Source organism: Tupaia chinensis, unplaced genomic scaffold, assembly GCF_000334495.1.
Source record: "Tupaia chinensis unplaced genomic scaffold, TupChi_1.0 Scaffold000634_1, whole genome shotgun sequence".
Classification (NCBI taxonomy): domain Eukaryota; kingdom Metazoa; phylum Chordata; class Mammalia; order Scandentia; family Tupaiidae; genus Tupaia; species Tupaia belangeri.
The window spans coordinates 4,649,559-4,656,387 of record NW_006160154.1 but is presented as its reverse complement, the minus strand read 5'-3'; positions in this window follow the sequence as shown (position 1 = coordinate 4,656,387).

Genomic DNA, 6,829 nt, shown 5'->3' with positions numbered 1-6,829 from the left:
AGGAAGGAAGGAAGGAAGGAAGGAAGGAAGGAAGGAAAAGGAAGAAAGAAAGAAAAGAAAGGAAGGAAGGAAGGAAGGAAGGAAGGAAGGAAGGAAGGGAAAGAAAGAAAGGGAAGAAAGAAAGAAAGAAAAAGAAAGAAAGAAAGAAAGAAAGAAAGAAAGAAAGAAAGAAAGAAAGAAAGAAAGAAAGAAAGAAAGAAAGAAAAGAGAGAGAGAGAGAGAAAGAAAGAAAGAGAGAGAGAAAGAAAGAAAAAGAAACCTATATTAGCAAGAGGTGATCATATGATTCAAGTAGGACCAATCAGAAGGCTTTAAGAGACACAGATAGATATGACGACAGATGTCTTGAGCTTGAGCTATAAGGAAGATACATGTTTACAAAAGTCATCTTGGCACGATTTTGGAGACCCTCTTAGCTAGCAAAGAGATTCTGCAAATATTGTCGACCTGATTAATTCAGGCTTTTCTAAAGCCCAGGCTAAACACTAGACTTGATATGATTGAGTAAGTTCCCTTTTACTGACGGTAATCTAGAATGTTTACATAGAAAGGATCTTTATAAATGGGAGCTAGAATCTTGAAGCTGTGGCGAATACAGTTTTCACTGAAGGTGTTTTCGGAAGGGTGATGGAGATGAATGGGTTGGGGAACTAACTTTCTCTCAAGCCATTTCTAGGAGCCAACACGTAAGTTTCTGTCACTTGCAAACAAAGTAGTACAAATTAATACACGCCATTTCATCCTTTCTGCATGTCTCCCCCACATTGTCACACGTTTACCTGGAACATGCTTATAAAGGGCACTGTGTAATGATGAATTTATGTCAGAAAACAAGGCAACAGCAGCATTTCTCATTACTTTTGACTTCAAAAATATTATGAGCACAAGCTCATGAACATCAGCTGGCATATTGCCATGTAAAACTTATTTCCAGGGACCAGCAGGTGGCGTGGTGGTTAAGGGCACTGGACTCCCACATGGCTGATCGCAGTGCGAGTCCCAGACCTGGTGACTTGCTTTCTCACTCTCTCTCTCTCTCTTTTTTATAAAGAATTATTTTATTTAACTTTATTTATTTATTTTAATTTGACCAGAGAAGGACAGTGTGAGAGAAAGAGGGAAAGTGAGAAAGTAAGCCACCAGGTACGGGACTCGAACCATGGTCAGCCATGTGGGAGTCCAGCACCCGTAGGCCCCAATTAAAATAATTCTTTAAAAAAAAATTATTTCCAGAAAACACCGATTTACTTGAATGGGGGTCTTTAAAAGTTTATGGGAAAATATTATAAAGACTATGCATGGATTTCAAAATAAAAAGTTAAACCAAAATAAACTCGTATTTTTTTCATGTTTAGAAAGTGCCTTCATATATTATTATCATTCTAGACAAGAGCTACTCAGTTCATTTTTACATACCAGCAAAAAAAAAAAATTTCCTGGGACCAGCAGTTAGCGTAATGGCTATGTGGCTGGACTCCCATGTAGCCGACTGTGGTTCAAGTCCCAGATTCAGTGGCTTAAACTCACGCTGGGCGTGTGCGTGCGTGCCCAAGATCCTAAGAGGAGAATGGAGGAGAAGGGACTGTGGCGTGGCCATCCCCCAGGGGGGTGATTTCTTGCTTTCTGTCTCTGTCTCTCTCTTTCTGGCGAGCGCATGCGCCTTACAGCAAAAACCTCTAAAAAAAAAAAAAGAGTTTAAAAAAAGAGAAAAGTTTCTAATCTTGTACCCTACATATATCTGGACCATTACATTACAGGATGTAATGATTTACACCATTTCTATTACATGATGCTTACTGGGAAAGTAATTAAGATCATGATGAACATAAATAATGCCTTCACGGCTAAAAATTCCCCATTAGTGTCTTCCTTTTATTCATGTAACTCTCCATAAATAAAAGAATTACTTCCTAGCTTAAAGAGACAGTTCTTCAAGTATTTTTTCATTATTTCCTTTTCCTAAAGTGTAGGACTCAGATTCTAAGATATCCAAGTATCTTGGATAAGATAAATTTTTAAACACCAAAGAAGAAAATTTCAGAGATGTATAAGAGCTTTTAAATACATAGTTTCTACTAAGATCAAATTGCACAATTTAAGCTAAGTCACAATGCCAAGCAAAACAAGTTTCACAGACATGTGTTTATGTCAGCATCTTGTATTTATCCTAGAATATTCTATGATATCAGAGGAAATTAGTTTGCATTTTTGATGAATTCAAAAGCTACCTGGCGTGTAACTCTTTCTTCCCCTCTTTTCCTTTAGCTCTTCTTTCAGCAAGTTGCTTTATCTTTGGGTAAAAATCTGCTGTCCCTGTGGGTTCCATCTTGGTGGTTTATATGGATATGCCATTAAATAGACAGTGGAATAAAGAAAAATAGGTTTCTTGGCCAAGTCACTACACTTCTTTTGGCATTTTTTTTTCTTTTCATATATAATGAGCAGTGAGTTTCCTTTAAACTCTGAAATTCAATGATTATAAAAATAATAAGGTCCATATGGTATAAAATACCTAGTGCCACAGTAGCACCTATAATCACAACCTGGACAGTTTCATAGCCTTCCTTACCAACCCTCGGACCAGTCCATGGCAAGCTTTAACATTTAAGACACTTTTCTTTACTAATTAACTGGGGCATTTATTGAACCCTAGGTCCTCAATCCCTTGTCCCTACCTGATTCAGTAATTCTTCAGATAGGCCAGAAGTATCTGAATTTTCATAAGCATTGGGATCATTCTGATATACATGGTCTGTGTATGCATGATAGAGAAAACCACCTTAGAGTCCATTCAGCTCTAGGTTCTGCACAAGTAGAAAGCAGAGCGGCCTTCGAGTTCACTGATCTGGCCAGAATGGGCCTTCGAATGCTTGGGCTGCTAACTGTGGCCACAGTCTAGCCACTTGGTGATGTGATAATCAGAACTCCCATATTCAGGCTCAGATAGAACCCCCAGAGAATGACAATGGGGCAAGGTGTGTGGAGACCCAGAGATAGGAAAGCATCCAGGTGAAGAGACATACATGTGGTGGGTGAACATACAGAGGTACACACATGCATGCATGCCTCACCTGGGCCTGCTTCCAGCAGGTGTTCCTCTAATGACACGAAGAGCAGGGATGGCAATCTTGTTTGGCCAAAGCACTCATGCCCACGTCGTGAAGCCCCAGCAATCAGGTGGGGAGAGAAGGCATGAATATCTCTGCAGCCCATGCTTTAAGGAAGGCGGGCCTCTGGGAAACAATCTAGAAAACAGACTTGGAAAAAAGGGCTGCCATCCCACACCATCTTTCCCCCTGCCTATCTGCAGCCACAGTCTGAAAAGCAATTCTGATACATGGTGCCCTCCTTCACTCTGCTCAGAATGATGACAGGCTTTCCCTCTCCTTCTGCCTTGAGCAGACTGTGGAACACAGAGAAACACAAGTGTCCAGGGGAAAAGAGAAAATGTTATGAACCGGGTAATTAATGCAAAGTTTGTAGAAAGGTTGGCAATTCACTTCCCCCATCATCTCTCCTCTTACAGGTGACTGCTGTGGTTCCCTGATCCTCACTCAGTTTATAAAGCAACATGTTAACTTCATGAAAGCTACCTTAGTTAAAATTAGACCACACAGCACATCCACATAACCAGTACACATTAACTGCACTCTGTCATATACGTAGAACGAACCTGGGAAGAAGAATATAGCAGGTCACCTCTCCCTGTCATGTGGTGAGGACACATTGCGGACACACAAAACTCAATGGTGTGCTGATAGAATTACATGAGGTGCAAACTGAGCAAGAGCACTGCGTACTATAGCCATACAGTAGTACATTTAATATTTTACTTTATGCATTTAAAAATAATACTTTTCAACAAATGACCCTTTCATCTCGCCACATATAAAAATTAATTCAAGAGGCCAGCCTGACAGCTTCGAGGTTAGAGCCAGATCCTGCATGGCTGGCCGCAGCTGGAGTTCTGGCCCTGGGGGCTGGGAAACATGCAGGTGCATCCATCTGTGTGCCCAGTGTCCTGTCCTGCCAGGATGGACACGTGGAGAAGAGGGGTTGAAGCACGACCATACCTACTAGCAGTGCTTTCTCCCTCTTCCTCCCTCTCTCTCTCTGCCTCTCTCTGGTGAATGCATCTGCCCTCTGGCAACAGCAACAACAAAAATCAGAATAGATCACAGACATAAATACAAGAACTAAAACTATAAAATTTCTAGGGACCAGCAGTTAGTATAATGGCTATGTCACTGGACTCTCATGTAGTTGACCATGGTTCAAGTCCCGGACCCAGTGGCTTAAACTCACACTGGGCACATGTGCTGTCATGCCCAAGATCCCGAGAGGAGAATGAGGAGAAGGAATTGTGGCATGGCCATCCCCCCTGGGGATTTCTCGCTTCCTGTCTCTCTATCTCTGTCTTTCTGGTGAGCACATGCAGCATACAGAAAACAAACAAACAAACAAAAAACCTCTCCAAAAAGAAGCTTAACGAAGGTTGGCCGGAGATCACAGTGGTTAAGCACTGTGCAGAGGGAGCTGGATTCCACATGGCCAACCACAATCAGAACTTGGCTCCAGTAGCTTGAGAAACATGCCAGATACGTGTGTTTATGTGCCCGGGATCCTGACAGGATACAGAAATGGGGAAAAGGGGGTTGCAGCATCTCTCCCCATGGGTGTGTGTGTGTGTGTCCCTCTCTCTTGTCAATGATACATACATGCTCCCTTTTTTTATAACAAAAGAAAAGAAAGAAAAAAAAAAAGAAATTTAGGAAAAGCCAGCATTTGGAACTTGTAAATTTCATAAGTGGAATATCAATTCTTAGCAATAAAAATAAATGATAACATATCTAGTATTTTCTTCCTCTACTTCACGGGATCATTGTCTCACCTGTCAGGGGAAGGCCAGGTTGATGCCCATTGAGGCGAGATGGTGGTTCTAAAAGCTTCCAAAGGTGTAAGAAACACCGCTGCGGAGCTTGTTAAAGGTGTCCGTCCTTAAACTACACTGCTCCCCTGCTGCCCCCATGTCTGACTCAGGTGTCTGCCATACAGGCCAAAAATGTGAACTTTTAACGAGGGCCCCAGACTGAACACCGCCCTCGAGGTGCAGTCCCTCCAAGCTCCCCAGCACCCAGTACCCCTAGGAACAGAAGGCAGAGTGCGGACAGAGGTTCTGGTCCAGTGGCTCCGGGGACGGAAAAACCTGAGAACGGACAAGGAAGGAGCCTCTTCCGTAGGCCTGGCTGAGGGAGGGGCCTTGGGGATCCTGGCTATGAGAAGTGCCCTCTAGGTCTTCATCTTTTTCTGAATATCCAGCCTGAGTTTCTAGCACAAGGACTAACTTTTACCTAGGAATAGGAAGCCTTTGCCACGTGTGCTGTTTCACAAATGTTGAGTCCTACACTGACTTAGTCACGCTCAGTGTTGAGTATAGGGTGGAAGGCACGGAGCAGTGAAATGTACTTTGCCTGTATGAGGGTGCTGTAAAGGCAGGAGCCAGGAGCCGGGGTGGGGGGAGGGTGACGCAGAGGTGAAACACAGAGCTCTGCGAGGGTGACTCACGTGGGAGGGCTTTGGGTTTGCAGCTGGAGACCTCCCTAAGGAAACCGGGCTTGGGGGCAAATGTGTCCATGACCCGGGCTGGCTGAAGCTGGGTGAATTATGGCATCAAGACCCTGTTGGAGGGAACCAGCAGTTAGCGTAATGGCTATGTCGCTGGACTCCCATGTAGTCGACCACGGTTCGCGTCCCGGACCCGGTGGCTTAAAACTCACGTCGGGCACGTGTGCGTGCATGCCTGAGATCCCAAGAGGAGAATGGAGAAGAAGGGATTGCGGCGTGACCATCCCCCCTGGGGGGTGATTTCTTGCTTTCTGTCTCTATGTCTCTCTCTGTCTGTCTGGTGAAGGCATGCGCCCTATAGCGAAAAAAAACCTCTCCAAAAAAAGAAAAAAAAAAAAAAGACCCTGTTGGAAACCCTGTTGGCTCGCTCGCTCTCTCTCTCTCTCTCTCTCTCTCTCACTCATGGAAGAGACTTCGATTTTAAAAAGAAAATGTTTAAGTAGTAACCAGACCTGCTTACTCTCTGTGGCTAATTATCTATTTTTTCCTCTTTTTTAGGTTTTTGTCATAGGATGTATATACTCTCCAGAGACATGGAGAGGGAGAAAGTGAAAGATCACCCCCAAGAAGTCATGGTTGCACCACAATCCCTTCTTCTCCATTCTCCTTCCACACACACATGTGCCTGGCATGATTTTCAAGCTGCTAAGTCTGGGACTTGAAGCACAGCCAGCCACATAGGAGTCCAGTACTGCAACCACCACGCCACCTGCTGGCCCCTCTGATTTTTTATTTTGATATACTGTTATACAGACTGTGAAGATCCTGTTTGCAATCAGAGAGACACTGGGCTGCTCTAAGTCACATCTTGGAGTGTTTTCAGCTCATGCTGCTCATATAACACGGTCGCCCGCCCATAAAACATATATATTCTTCTCAACTTAAAAGAGAGGGTGGCATGGGACCAGCAGATGGCATAATGGTTATGTCACTGGACTCCCACGTAGTCAACCATGATTCAAGTTTCAGACCCTGAGGCTTAAAATTCACACCAGGTGCATGTATGTGGGCACTCAAAATCCCAAGAGGAGAATGGAGGAGAAGGGACTGCTACATGGTCATCCCCCAGGGGGTGATTTCCCACTTTCTTTCTCTCTGTCTCTCTTGTTGCTCCAGCAAGCACATGTGCCCTATAAGAAAAATCTCTCTCTTAAAAAAAAAGGGGGGGGGGGGTCGGAGCTGTTGCTGTGCACACAACTTCACT